The following is a 27,191-nucleotide window of genomic DNA, read 5'->3' as shown; positions in this document are numbered from 1 at the left end:
TGAACTTGGAAATATCTACACCACTATCTGTATTAACATGGAAATATCTACACCGCTATCTGTATGAACATGGAATTATCTTCACCGCCATCTGCATGAACATGGATATGTCTACACAGCCATCTGGATGAACATGGAAATATCTACACCGCTATCTGTATGAACATGGAAATAGCTACACCGCTATCTGTATGAACACGGAAATATCTACACCACTATCAGTATGAACATGGAAATAGCTTCACCGCTATCTGTATGAACATGGAAATATCTACACCACTATCAGTATGAACGTGGAAATATCTACACCGCTATCTGTATGAACATGGAAATGTCTTCACCACCGTCTGTTTGAACACGGGTATATCTACACAGCCATCTGGATGAACATGGAAATACCTACACCGCTCTCTGTATAAACATGGAAAAATCTACACCGCTATCTGTATAAACATGGAAATATCTACACCGCTACCTGTATAAACATGGAAATATAAGCACCGCTATCTGTATGAACATGGAAATATCTACACCGCTATCTGTACGAACACGGAAATATCTACACCGCTATCTGTGTGAACATGGAAATAGCTACACCTCTACCTGTATGAACATGGAAATATCTACAGCACTATCTGTATGAACATGGAAATATCTACACCGCTATCTGTATGAACATGGATATATCTACACAGCCATCTGGATGAACATGGAAATATCTACACCGCTATCTGTATGAACATGGAAACATCTACACCGCTATCTGTGTAAACATGCATACATCTTCACCGCTATCTGTCTAAACATGGAAATATCTACACCGCTATCTGTATGAACATGGAAATATCTACACCGCTATCTGTTTGAAGATGGAAATATCTAAACCGCTATCTGCATGAAAATGGAAATATCTACACAGCTATCTGCATATACAAGGAAATATCTACACAGCTATCTCTTTACACGTGGAAATAACTACACCACTATCTGTGTGAACATGGAAATATCTACACCGCCATCTGTATGAACATGGAAATATCTGCACTGCCATCTGTATGAACATATAAATATCTACACCGCCATCTGTGTTGAGATGGAGGTATCTACACCGCTATCTGTATAAACATGGAAATATCTACACCGCTATCTGTATAAACATGGAAATATCTACACCGCTATCTGTATAAACATGGAAATATCTACACCGCTACCTGTTTAAACATGGAAATATCAGCACCGCTATCTGTATGAACATGGAAATATCAGCCCCTCTATCTGTATGAACATGGAAATACCTACACCACTATCTGTATGAACATGGACATATCTACACCGCTATCTGTATGAACATGGAAATATCTTCACCGCCATCTGTATGAACATGGATATATCTACACAGCCAAGTGGATGAACATGGAAATATCTACACCGCTATCTGTATGAACATGGAAATAGCTACACTGCTATCTGTATGAACATGGAAATATCTACACCACTATCTGTATGAACATGGAAAAATCTACACCGCTATCTGTATGAGCAAGGAAATATCTTCACCGCCATCTGTATGAACATGGATATATCTACACAGCCATATGGATGAACATGGAAATATCTACACCGCTATGTGCATGAACATGGAAATATCTACACCGCTATCTGTATGAACATGGATATATCTACACAGCCATCTGGATGAACATTTAAATATCTACACCGCTATCTGTATGAACATGGAAATATCTAGAGCACTATCTGTATGAACATGGAAATATCTACACCGCTATCTGTATTAACATGGATATATCTACACAGCCATCTGGATGAACATGGAAATATCTACACCGCTATCTGTGTGAACATGGAAATATCTACACCGCTATCTGTGTAAACATGCATACACCTTCACCGCTATCTGTATAAATATGGAAATATCTACACCGCTATCTGTATGAACATGGAAATATCTACACCGCTATCTATTTGAACTTGGAAATATCTAAACCGCTATCTGCATGAAAATGGAAATATCTACACAGCTATCTGCATATACATGGAAATATCTACGCAGCTATCCATTTACACATGGAAATAATTACACCGCTATCTGTATGAACATGGAAATACCTGCACGGCCATCTGCATGGACATATAAATATCTACACCGCCATCTGTATTAAGGTGGAGATATCTACACCGCTATCTGTATAAACATGGAAATATCTACACGGCTATCTGTATGAACATGGAAATATCTACACCGCTATCTGTATAAACATGGAAATATCTACACCGCTATCTGTATGAACATGGAAATATCTTCACCGCCATCTGTATGAACATGGATATATCTACACAGCCTTCTGGATGAACATGGAAATATCTACACCGCTATCTGTATGAACATGGAAATGTCTTCACCGCCGTCTGTTTGAACACGGGTATATCTACACAGCCAACTGGATGAACATGGAAATACCTACACCGCTATCTGTATAAACATGGAAAAATCTACACCGCTATCTGTATAAACATGGAAATATCTACACCGCTACCTGTATAAACATGGAAATATAAGCACCGCTATCTGTATGAACATGGAAATATCTACACCGCTATCTGTACGAACATGGAAATATCTACACCGCTATCTGTGTGAACATGGAAATAGCTACACCTCTACCTGTATGAACATGGAAATATCTACAGCACTATCTGTATGAACATGGAAATATCTACACCGCTATCTGTATGAACATGGATATATCTACACAGCCATCTGGATGAACATGGAAATTTCTACACCGCTATCTGTATGAACATGGAAACATCTACACCGCTATCTGTGTAAACATGCATACATCTTGACCGCTATCTGTCTAAACATGGAAATATCTACACCGCTATCTGTATGAACATGGAAATATCTACACCGCTATCTGTTTGAAGATGGAAATATCTAAACCGCTATCTGCATGAAAATGGAAATATCTACACAGCTATCTGTATATACAAGGAAATATCTACACAGCTATCTCTTTACACGTGGAAATAACTACACCACTATCTGTGTGAACATGGAAATATCTACACCGCCATCTGTATGAACATGGAAATATCTTCACCGCCGTCTGTATGCAGATTGATATATCTACACAGCCGTCTGGATGAACATGGAAATATCTACACCGCTATATATATGAACATGGGAAAATCTACACCGTTATCTGTATGAACATGGAAATAGCTACTCCGCTATCTGTATGAACATGGAAATATCAAAACCACTACCTGTATGAACATGGAAATATCTACACCGCTATCTGTATGAACATGGACATATCTACACAGCCATCTGGATGAACATGGAAATACCTACACCGCTATCAGTATGAACTTTGAAATATCTACACCGCTATCTGTGTAAATATGCACACATCTTCACCGCAATCTATATAAACATGGTAATATCTACACCGCTATCTGAATGAACATGGAAATATCTACACCGCTATCTGTTTGAACATGGAAATATCTACACCGCTATCTGCATGAAAATGGAAATATCTACAGAGCTATCTGCATATACATGGAAATATCTACACAGCTATCTCTTTACACACGGAAATAACTACACCGCTATCTGTATGAACATGGAAATATCTACAGCGCTATCCGAATGAACATGGAAATATCTTCACCGCCATCTGTATGAACATGGATATATCTACACAGCCATCTGCAGGAACATGGAAATATCTACACCGCAATCTGTATGAACATGGAAATAGCTACACCGCTATCTGTACGAACATGGAAATATCTACACCACTATCTGTATGAAAATGGAAATATGTACACCGCTATCTGTTTGAACATGGAAATATCTAAACCGCTATCTGCATGAAAATGGAAATATCTACACAGCTATCTGCATATGCATGGAAATATCTACACAGCTATCTCTTTGCACATGGAAATAACTGCACCGCTATCTGTATGAACATGGAAATATCTACACCGCCATCTGTATGAACATGGAAATATGTGCACGGCCATCTGTATGAACATATAAATATCTACAACACCATCTGTATTATGATGGAGATATGTAAACCGCTATCTGTATAAACATGGAAATATCTACACCGCTACCTGTATAAACATGGAAATATAAGCACCGATATCTGTATGAACATGGAAATATCTACACCGCTATCTGTACGAACATGGAAATATCTACACCGCTATCTGTACGAACATGGAAATAGCTTCACCGCTATCTGTATGAACATCGAAATAGCTTCACCGCTATCTGTATGAACATGGAAATATCTACAGCACTATCTGTATGAACATGGAAATATCTACACAGCTATCTGTATTAACATGGATATATCTACACAGCCATCTGGATGAACATGGAAATACATACACCGCTTTCTGTATGAACATGGAAATATCTACACCGCTATCTGTGTCAACATGCACACACCTTCACCGCTATCTGTATAAACATGGAAATATCTGCACCGCTATCTGTATGAACATGGAAATATCTACACCGCTATCTGTTTGAACATGGAAATATCTAAACCGCTATCTGTATGAAAATGGAAATATCTACACAGCTATCTGCATATACATGGAAATATCTACACAGCTATCTCTTTACACATGGAAATAACTGCACCGCTATCTGTATGAACATGGAAATATCTACACCGCCATCAGTATGAACATGGAAATATCTGCACGGCCATCTGTATGAACATATAAATATCTACACTGCCATCTGTATTAAGGTGGAGATATCTACACCGCTATCTGTATAAACATGGAAATATCTACACCGCTATCTGTATGAACATGGAAATATCTACACCGCTATCTGTATAAACATGGAAATATCTACACCGCTACCTGTATAAACATGGAAATATGAGCACCGCTATCTGTATGAACATGGAAATATCAGCCCCTCTACCTGTATGAACATGGAAATACCTACACCGCTATCTGTATCAACATGGAAATATCTTCACCGCTATCTGTATGAACATGGATATATCTACACAGCCATCCGGATGAACATGGAAATATCTACACCGCCATCTGTATGAACATGGATATATCTGCACTGCCATCTGTATGAACATATAAATATCTACACCGCCATCTGTATTAAGATGGAGATATCTACACCGCTATCTGTATAAACCTGGAAATATCTACACCGCTAACTGTATAAACATGGAAATATCTACACCGCTATCTGTATAAACATGGAAATATCTACACCGCTACCTGTTTAAACATGGAAATATCAGCACCGCTATCTGTATGAACATGGAAATATCAGCCCCTCTATCTGTATGAACATGGAAATACCTACACCACTATCTGTATGAACATGGACATATCTACACCGCTATCTGTATGAACATGGAAATATCTTCACCGCCATCTGTATGAACATGGATTTATCTACACAGCCAAGTGGATGAACATGGAAATATCTACACCGCTATCTGTATGAACATGGAAATAGCTACACTGCTATCTGTATGAACATGGAAATATCTACACCACTATCTGTATGAACATGGAAAAATCTACACCGCTATCTATATGAACAAGGAAATATCTCCACCGCCATCTGTATGAACATGGATATATCTACAGAGCCATATGGATGAACATGGAAATATCTACACCGCTATCTGCATGAACATGGAAATATCTACACCGCTATCTGTATGAACATGGATATATCTACACAGCCATCTGGATGAACATTTAAATATCTACACCGCTATCTGTTTGAACATGGAAATATCTACGCCGCTATCTGTGTAATCATGCATACGTTTCACGGCCATCTGTATAAACATGGAAATATCTACACCGCTACCTGTATGAACATGGAAATATCTACACCGCTATCTGTTTGAACATGGAAATATCTTAACCGCTATCTGCATGAAAATGGAAATATCTACACAGCTATCTGCATATACATGGAAATATCTACACCGCTATCTCTTTACACATGGAAATAACTACACCGCTATCTGTATGAACATGGAAATATCTACACAGCCATCTGTATGAACATGGAAATATCTGCACGGCCATCTGTATGAACATAGAAATATCTACACCGCCATCTGTATTAAGATGGAGATATCTACACCGCTATCTTTATAAACATGGAAATATCTACACCGCTATCAGTATAAATATGGAAATATCTACACCGCTATCTGTATAAACATGGAAATATCTACAGCGCTACCTGTTTAAACATGGAAATATCAGCTCCGCTATCTGTATGAACATGGAAATATCAGCCCCTCTATCTGTATGAACATGGGAATATCTACACCGCTATCTGTATGAACATGGATATGTCTACACAGCCATGTGGATGAACATTTAAATATCTACACCGCTATCTGTATGAACATGGAAATATCTTCACCGCTATCTGTATGAACATGGATATATCAACACAGCCATCTGGATGAACATGGAAATATCTACACCGCTATCTGTATAAACCTGGAAATACCTACACCGCTATCTGTATAAACATGGAAATATCTACACCGCTATCTGTATAAACATGGAAATATCTGCACCGCTACCTGTATAAACATGGAAATATCAGCACCGCTATCTGTATGAACATGGAAATATCTACACCGCTATCTGTACGAACATGGAAAGATATACACCGCTATCTGTATGAACATGGAAATAGCTACACCGCTATGTGTATGACCATGGAAATACCTACACCACTATCTATATGAACATGGAAATATAAGCACCGCTATCTGTATGAACATGGAAATATCTACACCGCTACCTGTACGAACATGGAAATATCTACACCGCTATCTGTACGAACATGGAAATAGCTTCACCGCTATCTGTATGAACATGGAAATAGCTTCACCGCTATCTGTATGAACATGGAAATAGCTTCACCGCTATCTGTATGAACATGGAAATATCTACAGCACTATCTGTATGAACATGGAAATATCTACACCGCTATCTGTATTAACATGGATATATCTACACAGCCATCTGGATGAACATGGAAATACATACACCGCTTTCTGTATGAACATGGAAATATCTACACCGCTATCTGTGTCAACATGCATACATCTTCACCGCTAACTGTATAAACATGGAAATATCTGCACCGCTATCTGTATGAACATGGAAATATCTACACCGCTATCTGTGTGAACATGGAAATATCTAAACCACTATCTGTATGAAAATGGAAATATCTACACAGCTATCTGCATATACATGGAAATATCTACACAGCTATCCCTTTACACATGGAAATAACTACACCGCTATCTGTATGAACATGGAAATATCTACACCGCCATCAGTATGAACATGGAAATATCTGCACGGCCATCTGTATGAACATATAAATATCTACACTGCCATCTGTATTAAGGTGGAGATATCTACACCGCTATCTGTATAAACATGGAAATATCTACACCGCTATCTGTATGAACATGGAAATATCTACACCGCTATCTGTATAAACATGGAAATATCTACACCGCTACCTGTATAAACATGGAAATATCAGCAACGCTATCTGTATGAACATGGAAATATCAGCCCCTCTACCTGTACGAACATGGAAATATCTACACCGCTATCTGTATGAACATAGAAATATCAACACCACTATCTGTATGAACATGGAAATATCTACAACGCTATCTGTGTGAACATGGATATAACTACACAGCCATCTGGATGAACATGGAAATATCTACACCGCTATCTGTATGAACATGGAAATATCTACACCGCTATCTGTATGAACATGGAATTATCTTCACCGCCATCTGCATGAACATGGATATGTCAACACAGCCATCTGGATGAACATGGAAATATCTACTCCGCTATCTGTATGAACATGGAGATAGCTACACCGCTATCTGTATGAACATGGAAATATCTACACCGCTATCTGTATGAACATGGAAATATCTACACCGCTATCTGTATGAACATGGAAATATCTTAACCGCCATCTGTTTGAACATGGATATATCTACACAGCCATCTGGATGAACATGGAAATATCTACACCGCTATCTGTATAAACATGGAAATATCTACACCGCTATCTGTATAAATATGGAAATATCTACACCGCTACCTGTATAAATATGGAAATATAAGCACCGCTATCTGTATGAACATGGAAATATCTACACCGCTATCTGTACGAACATGGAAATATCTACTGCGCTATATGTATGAACATGGAAATAGCTACACCGCTATCTGTATGAACATGGAAATATCTACAGCACTATCTGTATGAACATGGAAATATCTACACCGCTATCTGTATGAACATGGAAATATCTTAACCGCCATCTGTTTGAACATGGATATATCTACACAGCCATCTGTACGAACATGGAAATATCTACTCCGCTATCTGTATGAACATGGAAATATCTACACCGCTATCTGTGTAAACATGCATACATCATCACCGCTATCTGTATAAACATGGAAATATCTACACCGCTATCTGTATGAACATGGAAATATCTACACCGCTATCTGTTTGAACATGGAAATATCTACACCGCTATCTGCATGAAAATGGAAATATATACACAGCTATCTGCATATACATGGAAATATCTACACAGCTATCTCTTTACACATGGAAATAACTACTCCGCTATCTGTATGAACATGGAAATATCTACACCGCCATCAGTATGAACATGGAAATATCTGCACGGCCATCTGTATGAACATATAAATTTCTACACTGCCATCTGTATTAAGATGGAGATATCTACACCGCTATCTGTATAAACATGGATATATCTACACCGCTATCTCTATAAACATGGAAATATCTACACCGCTATCTGTATAAACATGGAAATATCTACAACGCTACCTGTTTAAACATGGAAATATCAGCACCACTACCTGTATAAATATGGAAATATAAGCACCGCTATAAGTATGAACATGGGAATATCTACACCGCAATCTGTACGAACTTGGAAATATCTACACCGCTATCTGTATGAACATGGAAATATCTACACTGCTATCTGTATGAACATGGAAATATCTTCACCGCCATCTGTATTAAGATGGAGATATCTGCACCGCTATCTGTATAAACATGGAAATATCTACACCGCTATCTGTATAGACATGGTAATAACTTCACCGCTATCTGTATAAACATGGAAATAACTACACCGCTATCTGTATAAACATGGAAATATCTACACCGATACCTGTATAAACATGGAAATATTAGCACCGCCATCTGTATGAACATGGAAATGTCTACACTGCTATCTGCATGAACATGGAAATATCTACACCGCTATCTGTATGAACATGGAAATATCTTCACCGCCGTCTGTATGCAGATTGATATATCTACACAGCCTTCTGGATGAACATGGAAATATCTACACCGCTATATATATGAACATGGGAATATCTACACCGTTATCTGTATGAACATGGAAATAGCTACTCCGCTATCTGTATGAACATGGAAATATCAAAACCACTACCTGTATGAACATGGAAATATCTACACCGCTATCTGTATGAACATGGACATATCCACACAGCCATCTGGATGAACATGGAAATACCTACACCGCTATCAGTATGAACTTTGATATATCTACACCGCTATCTGTGTAAATATGCACACATCTTCACCGCAATCTATATAAACATGGTAATATCTACACCGCTATCTGAATGAACATGGAAATATCTACACCGCTATCTGTTTGAACATGGAAATATCTACACCGCTATCTCCATGAAAATGGAAATATCTACAGAGCTATCTGCATATACATGGAAATATCTACACAGCTATCTCTTTACACACGGAAATAACTACACCGCTATCTGTATGAACATGGAAATATCTACAGCGCTATCCGAATGAACATAGAAATATCTTCACCGCCATCTGTATGAACATGGATATATCTACACAGCCATCTGCAGGAACATGGAAATATCTACACCGCTATCTGTATGAACATGGAAATAGCTACACCGCTATCTGTACGAACATGGAAATATCTACACCGCTATCTGAACATGGAAATATCTAAACCGCTATCTGCATGAAAATGGAAATATCTACACAGCTATCTGCATATGCATGGAAATATCTACACAGCTATCTCTTTGCACATGGAAATAACTGCACCGCTATCTGTATGAACATGGAAATATCTACACCGCCATCTGTATGAACATGGAAATATGTGCACGGCCATCTGTATGAACATATAAATATCTACAATGCCATCTGTATTATGATGGAGATATCTAAACCACTATCTGTATAAACATGGAAATATCTACACCGCTACCTGTATAAACATGGAAATATAAGCACCGATATCTGTATGAACATGGAAATATCTACACCGCTATCTGTACAAACATGGAAATATCTACACCGCTATCTGTACGAACATGGAAATAGCTTCACCGCTATCTGTATGAACATCGAAATAGCTTCACCGCTATCTATATGAACATGGAAATATCTACAGCACTATCTGTATGAACATGGAAATATCTACACCGCTATCTGTATTAACATGGATATATCTACACAGCCATCTGGATGAACATGGAAATACATACACCGCTTTCTGTATGAACATGGAAATATCTACACCGCTATCTGTGTCAACATGCACACATCTTCACCGCTATCTGTATAAACATGGAAATATCTGCACCACTATCTGTATGAACATGGAAATATCTACACCGCTATCTGTTTGAACATGGAAATATCTAAACCGCTATCTGTATGAAAATGGAAATATCTACACAGCTATCTGCATATACATGGAAATATCTACACAGCTATCTCTTTACACATGGAAATAACTGCACCGCTCTCTGTATGAACATGGAAATATCTACACCGCCATCAGTATGAACATGGAAATATCTGCACGGCCATCTGTATGAACATATAAATATCTACACTGCCATCTGTATTAAGGTGGAGATATCTACACCGCTATCTGTATAAACATGGAAATATCTACACCGCTATCTGTATGAACATGGAAATATCTACACCGCTATCTGTATAAACATGGAAATATCTACACCGCTACCTGTATAAACATGGAAATATCAGCACCGCTATCTGTATGAACATGGAAATATCAGCCCCTCTACCTGTATGAACATGGAAATATCTACACCGCTATCTGTATCAACATGGAAATATCTTCACCGCTATCTGTATGAACATGGATATATCTACACAGCCATCCGGATGAACATGGAAATATCTACACCGCCATCTGTATGAACATGGATATATCTGCACCGCCATCTGTATGAACATATAAATATCTACACCGCCATCTGTATTAAGATGGAGATATCTACACCGCTATCTGTATAAACCTGGAAATATCTACACCGCTATCTGTATAAACATGGAAATATCTACACCGCTATCTGTATAAACATGGAAATATCTACACCGCTACCTGTTTAAACATGGAAATATCAGCACCGCTATCTGTATGAACATGGAAATATCAGCCCCTCTATCTGTATGAACATGGAAATACCTACACCACTATCTGTATGAACATGGACATGTCTACACCGCTATCTGTATGAACATGGAAATATCTTCACCGCCATCTGTATGAACATGGATATATCTACACAGCCAAGTGGATGAACATGGAAATATCTACACCGCTATCTGTATGAACATGGAAATAGCTACACTGCTATCTGTATGAACATGGAAATATCTACACCACTATCTGTATGAACATGGAAAAATCTACACCGCTATCTATATGAACAAGGAAATATCTCCACCGCCATCTGTATGAACATGGATATATCTACACAGCCAAGTGGATGAACATGGAAATATCTACACCGCTATCTGTATGAACATGGAAATAGCTACACCGCTATCTGTATGAACATGGAAATACCTAAACCACTATCTGTATGAACATGGAAATAGCTACACCGCTATCTGTATGAACATGGAAATACCTACACCACTATCTGTATGAACATGGAAATATCTACACCGCTATCTGAATGAACATAGAAATATCAACACCACTATCTGTATGAACATGGAAATATCTACAACGCTATCTGTATGAACATTGATATAACTGCACAGCCATGTGGATGAACATGGAAATATCTACACCGCTATCTGTATGAACATGGAAATATCTACACCGCAATCTGTATGAACATGGAATTATCTTCACCGCCATCTGCATGAACATGGATATGTCAACACAGCCATCTGGATGAACATGGAAATATCTACACCGCTATCTGTATGAAGATGGAAATAGCTACACCGCTATCTGTATGAACATGGAAATACCTACACCGCTATCTGTATGAACATGGAAATATCTACACCGCTATCTGTATGAACATGGAAATATCTTAACCGCCATGTGTATGAACATGGATATATCTACACAGAAATCTGGATGAACATGGAAATATCTACACCGCTATCTGTATAAACATGGAAATATCTACACCGCTATCTGTATAAACATGGAAATATCTACACCGCTACCTGCATAAATATGGAAATATAAGCACCGCTATCTGTATGAACATGGAAATATCTACACCGCTATCTGTACGAACATGGAAATATCTACACCGCTATCTGTATGAACATGGAAATAGCTACACCGCTATCTGTATGAACATGGAAATATCTACAGCACTATCTGTATGAACATGGAAATATCTACACTGCTATCTGTATGAACATGGATATATCTACACAGCCATCTGGATGAACATGGAAATATCTACTCCGCTATCTGTATGAACATGGAAAAATCTACACCGCTATCTGTGTAAACACGCATACATCTTCACCGCTATCTGTATAAACATGGAAATATCTACACCGCTATCTGTATGAACATGGAAATATCTACACCGCTATCTGTGTAAACATGCATACATCTTCACCGCTATCTGTATAAACATGGAAATATCTACACCGCTATCTGTATGAACATGGAAATATCTACACCGCTATCTGTTTGAACATGGAAATATCTAAACCGCTATCTGCATGAAAATGGAAATATCTACACAGCTATCTGCATATACATGGAAATATCTACACAGCTATCTCCTTGCACATGTAAATGACTACACCGCTATCTGTATGAACATGGAAATATCTACACCGCCATCTGTATGAACATGGAAATATCGGCACGGCCATCTGTACGAACATATAAATATCTACACCGCCATCTGTATTAAGATGGAGATATCTACACCGCTATCTGTATAAACATGGAAATATCTACACCGCTACCTGTATAAACATGGAAATATCAGCACCGCTATCAGTATGAACATGGAAATATCAGCCCCTCTATCTGTATGAACATGGAAATATCTACACCACTATCTGAATTAACATGGAAATATCTACACCGCTATCTGTATAAACATGGAAATATCTACACTGCTATCTGTATAAACATGGAAATATCTACACCGCTACCTGTATAAACATGGAAATATAAGCACCGCTATCTGTATGAACGTGGAAATATATACACCGCTATCTTTATGAACATGGAAATATCTACAACGCTATCTGTATGAACATGGAAATATCTTCAGCGCTATCTGTATGAACATGGAAATATCTGGAGCACTATCTGTAAGAACATGGAAATATCAACACCGCTATCTGTATTAACATGGATATATCTACACAGCCATCTGGATGAACATGGAAATATCTACACCGCTTTCTGTATGAACATGGAAATATCTACACCGCTATCTGTGTAAACATGCATACATCTTCACTGCTATCTGTATAAACATGGAAATATATACACCGCTATCTGTATGAACATGGAAATATCTACACCGCTATCTGAAAATGCAAATATCTACACCGCTATCTGCATGAAAATGGAAATATCTACACAGCTATCAGCATATACATGGAAATATCTACACAGCTATCTCTTTACACATGGAAATAACTACACCGCTATCTGTATGAACATGGAAATATCTGCACGGCCATCTGTATGAACATATAAATATCTACACCGCCATCTGTATTAAGATGGGGATATCTACACCGCTATCTGTATAAACCTGGAAATATCTACACCGCTACCTGTATAAACATGGAAATATTAGCACCGCTATCTGTATGAACATGGAAATATCTACACCGCTATCTGTACGAACAAGGAAATATCTACACCGCTATCTGTGTGAACATGGAAAAAGCTACACCGCTATCTGTATGAACATGGAAATATCTACACAACTATCTGTATGAACATGGAAATATCTACACCGCTATCTGTATGAACACGGAAATATCTTCACCGCCATCTGTATGAACATGGATATATCTACACAGCCATCTGGATGAACATGGAAATATCTACACCGCTATCTGTATAAACATGGAAATATCTACACCGCTATCTGTAGAAACATGGAAATATCTACACCGCTACCTTTATAAACATGGAAATATCTACACTGCTATCTGTATGAACAAGGAAATATCGACACCGCTATCTGTACGAACATGGAAATATCTACACCGCTATCTGTATGAACATGGAAATAGCAACACCGCTATCTGTAGGAACATGGAAATATCTACAGCACTATCTGTATGAACATGGAAATATCTACACCGCTATCTGTATGAACATGGATATATCTACACAGCCATCTGGATGAACATGGAAATATCTACACGGCTATCTGAACATGGAAACATCTACACCGCTCTCTGTGTGAACATGCATACATCTTCACCGCTATTTGTATAAACATGGAAATATCTACACCGCTATCTGTATGAACATGGAAATATCTACACCGCTATCTGTTTGATCATGGAAATATCTAAACTGCTATCTGCATGAAAATGGAAATATCTACACAGCTATCTGAATATACATGGAAATATCTGCGCAGCTATCCCTTTACACATGGAAATAACTACACCGCTATCTGTATGAACATGGAAATATCTACACCGCCATCTGTATGAACATGGAAATATCTGCACGGCCATCTGTATGAACATATAAATATCTACAGCGCCATCTGTATTAAGGTGGAGATATCTACACCGCTATCTGTATAAACATGGAAATATCTACACCGCGATATGTATGAACATGGAAATATCTACACCGCTATCTGTATAAACATGGAAATATCTACACCGCTACCTGTATAAACATGTAAATAGCACCGCTATCTGTATGAACATGGAAATATCAGCCCCTCTATCTGTATGTACATGGAAATATCTACACCACTATCTGTATGAACATGGAAAAATCTACACTGCTATCTGTATGAACAAGGAAATATCTACACCAATATCAGTTTGAACATGGAAATATCTACACCGCTATCTGTATGAACATGGATATATCAACAGAGCCATCTGGATGAACATGGAAATATCTAGACCGCTATCTGTGTAAACATGCATACATGTTCACCGCTATCTGTATAAACATGGAAATATATACACCGCTATCTGTATGAACATGGAAATAGCTACAAAGCTATCTGTATGAACATGGAAATATCTACACCACTATCTGTATGAACATGGAAATATCTACACCGCAATCTGTATGAACTTGGATATATCTACACAGCCATCTGGATGAACATGGAAATATCTACACTGCTATCTGTATGAACATGTATATATCATCACAGCCATCTGGATGAACATGGAAATATCTACACCGCTATCTGTGTAAACATGCATACATCTTCACTGCTATCTGTATAAATATGGAAATATCTACACCGCTATCTGTATGAACATGGAAATATCTACACCGCTATCTGTTTGAACATGGAAATATCTAAACCGCTATCTGCATGAAAATGGAAATATCTACACAGCTATCTGCATATACATGGAAATATCTACGCAGCTATCCCTTTGCACATGGAAATAATTACACCGCTATCTGTATGAACATGGAAATACCTGCACGGCCATCTGCATGAACATAAAAATATCTACACCGCCGTCTGTATTAAGGTGGAGATATCTACACCGCTATCTGTATAAACATGGAAATATCTGCACCTCTATCTGTATGAACATGGATATATCTACACCGCTATCTGTACGAACAAGGAAATATCTACCCCGCTATCTGTATGAACATGGAAAAAGCTACACCGCTATCTGTATGAACATGGAAATATCTACACCGCTATCTGTATGAACATGGAAATATCTACACCGCTATCTGAATGAACTTGGATATATCTACACAGCCATCTGGATGAACATGGAAATATCTACACCGCTTTCTGTGTAAACATGCATACATCTTCACCGCTATCTGTATAAACATGGAAATATCTACACCGCTATCTGTATGAACATGGAAATATCTACACCGCTATCTGTTTGAATATGGAAATATCTAAACCGCTATCTGCATGAAAATGGAAATATCAACACAGCTATCTGCATATACATGGAAATATCTACACAGCTATCTCTTTGCACATGGAAATAACTACACCGCTATCTGTATGAACATGGAAATATCTGCATGGCCATCTGTATGAACATACAAATATCTACACCGCCATATGTATTATGATGGAGATATCTAAACCGCTATCTGTATAAACATGGAAATATCTACACCGCTATCTGTATAAACATGGAAATATCAACACCGCTACCTCTATAAACATGGAAATATCAGCAGCGCTATCTGTATGAACATGGAAATATCTCCACCACTATGTGTATGAACATGGAAATATCTACACCGCTATCTGTATGAACATGGAATTATCATCACCGCCATCTGTATGAACATGGATATGTCTACACAGCCATCTGGATGAACATCGAAATATCTACACCGCTATCTGTATGAACATGGAAATAGCTTCACCGCTATCTGTATGAAAATGGAAATATCTACACCACTATCTGTATGAACATGGAAATATCTACACCGCTATCTGTATGAACACGGAAATATCTTCACCGCCATCTGTATGAACATGGATATATCTACACAGCCATCTGGATGAACATGGAAATATCTACACCGCTATCTGTATAAACATGGAAATATCTACACCGCTATCTGTAGAAACATGGAAATATCTACACCGCTACCTTTATAAACATGGAAATATCTACACTGCTATCTGTATGAACAAGGAAATATCGACACCGCTATCTGTACGAACATGGAAATATCTACACCGCTATCTGTATGAACATGGAAATAGCAACACCGCTATCTGTAGGAACATGGAAATATCTACAGCACTATCTGTATGAACATGGAAATATCTACACCGCTATCTGTATGAACATGGATATATCTACACAGCCATCTGGATGAACATGGAAATATCTACACGGCTATCTGAACATGGAAACATCTACACCGCTCTCTGTGTGAACATGCATACATCTTCACCGCTATTTGTATAAACATGGAAATATCTACACCGCTATCTGTATGAACATGGAAATATCTACACCGCTATCTGTTTGATCATGGAAATATCTAAACTGCTATCTGCATGAAAATGGAAATATCTACACAGCTATCTGAATATACATGGAAATATCTGCGCAGCTATCCCTTTACACATGGAAATAACTACACCGCTATCTGTATGAACATGGAAATATCTACACCGCCATCTGTATGAACATGGAAATATCTGCACGGCCATCTGTATGAACATATAAATATCTACAGCGCCATCTGTATTAAGGTGGAGATATCTACACCGCTATCTGTATAAACATGGAAATATCTACACCGCGATATGTATGAACATGGAAATATCTACACCGCTATCTGTATAAACATGGAAATATCTACACCGCTACCTGTATAAACATGTAAATAGCACCGCTATCTGTATGAACATGGAAATATCAGCCCCTCTATCTGTATGTACATGGAAATATCTACACCACTATCTGTATGAACATGGAAAAATCTACACTGCTATCTGTATGAACAAGGAAATATCTACACCAATATCAGTTTGAACATGGAAATATCTACACCGCTATCTGTATGAACATGGATATATCAACAGAGCCATCTGGATGAACATGGAAATATCTAGACCGCTATCTGTGTAAACATGCATACATGTTCACCGCTATCTGTATAAACATGGAAATATATACACCGCTATCTGTATGAACATGGAAATAGCTACAAAGCTATCTGTATGAACATGGAAATATCTACACCACTATCTGTATGAACATGGAAATATCTACACCGCAATCTGTATGAACTTGGATATATCTACACAGCCATCTGGATGAACATGGAAATATCTACACGGCTATCTGTATGAACATGTATATATCATCACAGCCATCTGGATGAACATGGAAATATCTACACCGCTATCTGTGTAAACATGCATACATCTTCACTGCTATCTGTATAAATATGGAAATATCTACACCGCTATCTGTATGAACATGGAAATATCTACACCGCTATCTGTTTGAACATGGAAATATCTAAACCGCTATCTGCATGAAAATGGAAATATCTACACAGCTATCTGCATATACATGGAAATATCTACGCAGGTATCCCTTTGCACATGGAAATAATTACACCGCTATCTGTATGAACATGGAAATACCTGCACGGCCATCTGCATGAACATAAAAATATCTACACCGCCGTCTGTATTAAGGTGGAGATATCTACACCGCTATCTGTATAAACATGGAAATATCTACACGGCTATCTGTATGAACATGGAAATATCTACACCGCTATCTGTATAAACATGGAAATATCTACAACGCTACCTGTATAAACATGGAAATATCAGCACCGCTATCTGTATGAACATGGAAAAATCAGCCCCTCTATCTGTATGAACATGGAAATATCTACACCACTATCTGTATGAACATGGAAATATCTACACCGCTATCTGTATGAACATGGAAATGTCTTCACCGCCATCTGTATGAACACGGGTATATCTACACAGCCATCTGGATGAACATGGAAATACCTACACCGCTATCTATATAAACATTTAAATATCTACACCGCTACCTGTATAAACATGTAAATACCAGCACCGCTATCTGTATGAACATGGAAATATCAGCCCCTCTATCTGTATGTACATGGAAATATCTACACCACTATCTGTATGAACATGGAAAAATCTACACCGCTATCTCTATGAACAAGGAAATATCTACAGCAATATCAGTATGAACATGGAAATATCTACACCGCTATCTGTATGAACATGGATATATCAACAGAGCCATCTGCATGAACATGGAAATATCTAGACCGCTATCTGTGTAAACATGCGTACATGTTCACCGCTATCTGTATAAACATGGAAATTTATACACCGCTATCTGTATGAACATGGAAATAGCTACACCGCTATCTGTATGAACATGGAAATATCTACACCACTATCTGTATGAACATGGAAATATCTACACCGTAATCTGTATGAACTTGGATATATCTACACAGCCATCTGGATGAACATGGAAATATCTACACGGCTATCTGTATGAACATGTATATATCAACACAGCCCTCTGGATGAACATGGAAATATCTACACCGCTATCTGTGTAAACATGCATACATCTTCACCGCTATCTGTATAAACATGGAAATATCTACACCGCTATCAGTATGAACATGGAAATATCTACACCGCTATCTGTTTGAACATGGAAATATCTACACCGCTATCTGCATGAAAATGGAAATATCTACACAGCTATCTGCATATACATGGAAATATCTACAGAGCTATCTCTTTACACATGGAAATAACTACACCGCTATCTGAATGAACATGGAAATATCTACACCGCCATCTGTATGAACATGGAAATACCTGCACGGCCATCTATATGAAGAAATAAATATCTACACCGCCATCTGTATTAAGATGGAGATATCTAAACCGCTATCTGAATAAACATGGAAATATCTACACCGCTATCTGTATAAACATGGAAATATCTACACCGCTACCTGTATAAACATGGAAATATCAGCACCGCTATCTGTATGAACATGGAAATATCAGCCCCTCTATCTGTAAGAACATGGAAATATCTACACCACTATCTGTATGAACATGGAAATATCTACACTGCTATCTGTATGAACATGGAATTATCTTCAAAGCCATCTGTATGAAGATGGATATGTCTGCACATCCATCTGGATGAACATGGAAATATCTACACCGCTGTCTGTATGAACATTGAAATAGTTACACCGCTATCTGTATGAACATGGAAATAACTACACCTCTATCTGTAAGAACATGGAAATATCTACACCGCTATCTGTATGAACACGGAAATATCTTCACCGCCACCTGTATGAACATGGATATATCTACACAGACATCTGGATGAACATGGAAATATCTACACCGCTATCTGTATAAACATGGAAATATCTACACTGCTATCTGTATAAACATGGAAATATCTACACCGCTACCTGTATAAACATGGAAATATAAGAACCACTATCTGTATGAACGTGGAAATATCTACACCGCTATCTTTATGAACATGGAAATATCTACAACGCTATCTGTATGAACATGGAAATATCTTCAGCGCTATCTGTATGAACATGGAAATATCTGGAGCACTATCTGTATGAACATGGAAATATCAACACCGCTATCTGTATTAACATGGATATATCTACACAGCCATCTGGATGAACATGGAAATATCTACACCGCTTTCTGTATGAACATGGAAATATCTACACCGCTATCTGTGTAAACATGCATACATCTTCACCGCTATCTGTATAAATATGGAAATATCTACACCGCTATCTGTATGAACATGGAAATATCTAAACCGCTATCTGCATGAAAATGGAAATATCTACACAGCTATCTGCATATACATGGAAATATCTACGCAGCTATCCCTTTACACATGGAAATAATTACACCGCTATCTGTAAGAACATGGAAATATCTGCACGGACATCTGCATGAACATATAAATATCTACACCACCATCTGTATTAAGGTGGAGATATCTACACCGCTATCTGTATAAACATGGAAATATCTACACGGCTATCTGTATGAACATGGAAATATCTACACCGCTATCTGTATAAACATGGAAATATCTACACCGCTACCTGTATAAACATGGAAATATCAGCACCGCTATCTGTATGAACATGGAAATATCTACACCGCTATCTGTATGAACATGGAAATATCTACACCGCTATCTGTATAAACATGGAAATATCTACACCGCTATCTGTATAAAGATGGAAATATCCACACCGCTACCTGTATAAAAATGGAAATATCAGCAACGCTATCTGTACGAACATGGAAATATCTACACCGCAATCTGTATGAACATGGAAATAGCTACACCGCTATCTGTATGAACATGGAAATATCTACACAACTATCTGTATGAACATGGAAATATCTGCACCGCTATCTGTATGAACATGGATATATCTACACAGCCATCAGGATGAAAATGGAAATATCTACACCGCTATCTGTATGAACATGGAAATATCTACACCGTTATCTGTGTAAACATGCATACATCTTCACCGCTATCTGTATGAACATGGAAATATCTACACCGCTATCTGTTTGAACATGGAAATATCTAAACCGCTATCTGCATGAAAATGGAAATACCTACACAGCAATCTGCATATACATGGAAATATCTACACAGCTATCTCTTTACACATGGAAATAACTACACCGCTATCTGTATGAACATGGAAATATCTACACCGCCATCTGTATGAACATGGATATATCTACACAGCCATCTGGATGAACATGGAAATATCTACACCGCTATCTGTATGAACATGGAAATAGCTACACCGCTATCTGTATGAACATGGAAATACCTAAACCACTCTCTGTATGAACATGGAAATATCAACACCACTATCTGTATGAACATGGAAATATCTACAACGCCATCTGTATGAACATGGAAATATCTACACCGCTATCTGTATGAACATGGAAATATCTACACCACTATCTGTATGAACATGGAAATATCTACACCGCTATCTGTATGAACCTGGATATATCTACACAGCCATCTGGATGAAAATGGAAATATCTACACCGCTATCTGTATGAACATGGAAATATCTACACCACTGCCTGTGTAAACATACATACATCTTCACCGCTATCTGTATAAACATGGAAATATCTACACCGCTATCTGTATGAACATGGAAATGTCTTCACCGCCATCTGTATGAACATGGGTATATCTACACAGCCATCTGGATGAACATGGAAATACCTACACCGCTATCTGTATAAACATGGAAATATCTACACCGCTACCTGTATAAACATGTAAATACCAGCACCGCTATCTGTATGAACATGGAAATATCAGCCCCTCTATCTGTATGTGCATGGAAATATCTACACCACTATCTGTATGAACATGGAAAAATCTACACCGCTATCTCTATGAACAAGGAAATATCTACACCAATATCAGTATGAACATGGAAATATCTACACCGCTATCTGTATGAACATGGATATATCAACAGAGCCATCTGCATGAACATGGAAATATCTAGACCGCTATCTGTGTAAACATGCATACAGGTTCACCGCTATCTGTATAAACATGGAAATTTATACACCGCTATCTGTATGAACATGGAAATAGCTACAAAGCTATCTGTATGAACATGGAAATATCTACACCACTATCTGTATGAACATGGAAATATCTACACCGCAATCTGTATGAACTTGGATATATCTACACAGCCATCTGGATGAACATGGAAATATCTACACGGCTATCTGTATGAACATGTATATATCAACACAGCCCTCTGGATGAACATGGAAATATCTACACCGCTATCTGTGTAAACATGCATACATCTTCACCGCTATCTGTATAAACATGGAAATAGCTACACCGCTATCAGTATGAACATGGAAATATCTACACCACTATCTGTTTGAACATGGAAACATCTACACCGCTATCTGCATGAAAATGGAAATATCTACACAGCTATCTGCATATACATGGAAATATCTACAGAGCTATCTCTTTACACATGGAAATAACTACACCGCTATCTGAATGAACATGGAAATATCTACACCGCCATCTGTATGAACATGGAAATACCTGCACGGCCATCTATATGAAGAAATAAATATCTACACCGCCATCTGTATTAAGATGGAGATATCTAAACCGCTATCTGAATAAACATGGAAATATCTACACCGCTATCTGTATAAACATGGAAATATCTACACCGCTACCTGTATAAACATGGAAATATCAGCACCGCTATCTGTATGAACATGGAAATATCAGCCCCTCTATCTGTAAGAACATGGAAATATCTACACCACTATCTGTATGAACATGGAAATATCTACACTGCTATCTGTATGAACATGGAATTATCTTCACCGCCATCTGTATGAAGATGGATATGTCTGCACATCCATCTGGATGAACATGGAAATATCTACACCGCTGTCTGTATGAACATGGAAATAGTTACACCGCTCTCTGTATGAACATGGAAATAACTACACCTCTATCTGTAAGAACATGGAAATATCTACACCGCTATCTGTATGAACACGGAAATATCTTCACCGCCACCTGTATGAACATGGATATATCTACACAGCCATCTGGATGAACATGGAAATATCTACACCGCTATCTGTATAAACATGGAAATATCTACACTGCTATCTGTATAAACATGGAAATATCTACACCGCTACCTGTATAAACATGGAAATATAAGCACCGCTATCTGTATGAACGTGGAAATATCTACACCGCTATCTTTATGAACATGGAAATATCTACAACGCTATCTGTATGAACATGGAAATATCTTCAGCGCTATCTGTATGAACATGGAAATACCTGGAGCACTATCTGTATGAACATGGAAATATCAACACCGCTATCTGTATTAACATGGATATATCTACACAGCCATCTGGATGAACATGGAAATATCTACACCGCTTTCTGTATGAACATGGAAATATCTACACCGCTATCTGTGTAAACATGCATACATCTTCACCGCTATCTGTATAAATATGGAAATATCTACACCGCTATCTGTATGAACATGGAAATATCTAAACCGCTATCTGCATGAAAATGGAAATATCTACACAGCTATCTGCATATACATGGAAATATCTACGCAGCTATCCCTTTACACATGGAAATAATTACACCGCTATCTGTAAGAACATGGAAATATCTGCACGGACATCTGCATGAACATATAAATATCTACACCACCATCTGTATTAAGGTGGAGATATCTACACCGCTATCTGTATAAACATGGAAATATCTACACGGCTATCTGTATGAACATGGAAATATCTACACCGCTATCTGTATAAACATGGAAATATCTACACCGCTACCTGTATAAACATGGAAATATCAGCACCGCTATCTGTATGAACATGGAAATATCTACACCGCTATCTGTATGAACATGGAAATATCTACACCGCTATCTGTATAAACATGGAAATATCTACACCGCTATCTGTATAAAGATGGAAATATCCACACCGCTACCTGTATAAAAATGGAAATATCAGCAACGCTATCTGTACGAACATGGAAATATCTACACCGCAATCTGTATGAACATGGAAATAGCTACACCGCTATCTGTATGAACATGGAAATATCTACACAACTATCTGTATGAACATGGAAATATCTGCACCGCTATCTGTATGAACATGGATATATCTACACAGCCATCAGGATGAAAATGGAAATATCTACACCGCTATCTGTAAGAACATGGAAATATCTACACCGTTATCTGTGTAAACATGCATACATCTTCACCGCTATCTGTATGAACATGGAAATATCTACACCGCTATCTGTTTGAACATGGAAATATCTAAACCGCTATCTGCATGAAAGTGGAAATACCTACACAGCAATCTGCATATACATGGAAATATCTACACAGCTATCTCTTTACACATGGAAATAACTACACCGCTATCTGTATGAACATGGAAATATCTACACCGCCATCTGTATGAACATGGATATATCTACACAGCCATCTGGATGAACATGGAAATATCTACACCGCTATCTGTATGAACATGGAAATAGCTACACCGCTATCTGTATGAACATGGAAATACCTAAACCACTCTCTGTAAGAACATGGAAATATCAACACCACTATCTGTATGAACATGGAAATATCTACAACGCCATCTGTATGAACATGGAAATATCTACACCGCTATCTGTATGAACATGGAAATATCTACACCACTATCTGTATGAACATGGAAATATCTAGACCGCTATCTGTATGAACCTGGATATATCTACACAGCCATCTGGATGAAAATGGAAATATCTACACCGCTATCTGTATGAACATGGAAATATCTACACCACTATCTGTGTAAACATACATACATCTTCACCGCTATCTGTATAAACATGGAAATATCTACACCGCTATCTGTATGAACATGAAAATTACACCGCTGTCTGTTTGAACATGGAAATATCTAAACCGCTATCTGCATGAAAATGGAAATATCTACACAGCTATCTGCATATACATGGAAATATCTACACAGCTATCTCTTTGCACATGGAAATAACTACACCGCTATCTGTATGAACATGGAAATATCTACACCGCCATCTGTATAAACATGGAAATATCTGCACGGCCATCTGTATGAACATATAAATATCTACACTGCCATCTGTATTAAGATGTAGATATCTACACCGCTATCTGTATAAACATGGAAATATCTACACCGCTATCTGTATAAACATGGAAATATCTACACCGTTACCTGTATAAACATGGAAATATCAGCACCGCTATCTGTATGAACATGGAAATATCAGCCCCTCTATCTCTATGAACTTGGAAATATCTACACCACTATCTGAATTAACATGGAAATATCTACACCGCTATCTGTATGAACATGGAATTATCTTCACCGCCATCTGCATGAACATGGATATGTCTACACAGCCATCTGGATGAACATGGAAATATCTACACCGCTATCTGTATGAACATGGAAATAGCTACACCGCTATCTGTATGAACATGGAAATATCTACACCACTATCAGTATGAACATGGAAATAGCTTCACCGCTATCTGTATGATCATGGAAATATCTACACCACTATCAGTATGAACATGGAAATATCTTCACCGCTATCTGTATGAACATGGAAATGTCTTCACCGCCATCTGTTTGAACACGGGTATATCTACACAGCCATCTGGATGAACATGGAAATACCTACACAGCTATCTGTATAAACATGGAAAAATCTACACCGCTATCTGTATAAACATGGAAATATCTACACCGCTACCTGTATAAACATGGAAATATAAGCACCGCTATCTGTATGAACATGTAAATATCTACACCGCTATATGTACGAACATGGAAATATCTACACCGCTATCTGTGTGAACATGGAAATAGCTACACATCTACCTGTATGAACATGGAAATATCTACAGCACTATCTGTATGAACATGGAAATATCTACACCGCTATCAGTATAAACATGGATATATCTACACAGCCATCTGGATGAACATGGAAATATCTACACCGCTATCTGTATGAACATGGAAACATCTACACCGCTATCTGTGTAAACATGCATACATCTTCACCGCTATCTGTCTAAACATGGAAATATCTACACCGCTATCTGTATGAACATGGAAATATCTACACCGCTATCTGTTTGAAGATGGAAATATCTAAACCGCTATCTGCATGAAAATGGAAATATCTACACAGCTATCTGCATATACAAGGAAATATCTACAAAGCTATCTCTTTACACGAGGAAATAACT

This window comes from Gorilla gorilla, chromosome X, assembly GCF_029281585.2.
Source record: "Gorilla gorilla gorilla isolate KB3781 chromosome X, NHGRI_mGorGor1-v2.1_pri, whole genome shotgun sequence".
Classification (NCBI taxonomy): Eukaryota; Metazoa; Chordata; class Mammalia; order Primates; family Hominidae; genus Gorilla; species Gorilla gorilla.
This window is presented reverse-complemented; position numbering follows the sequence as displayed.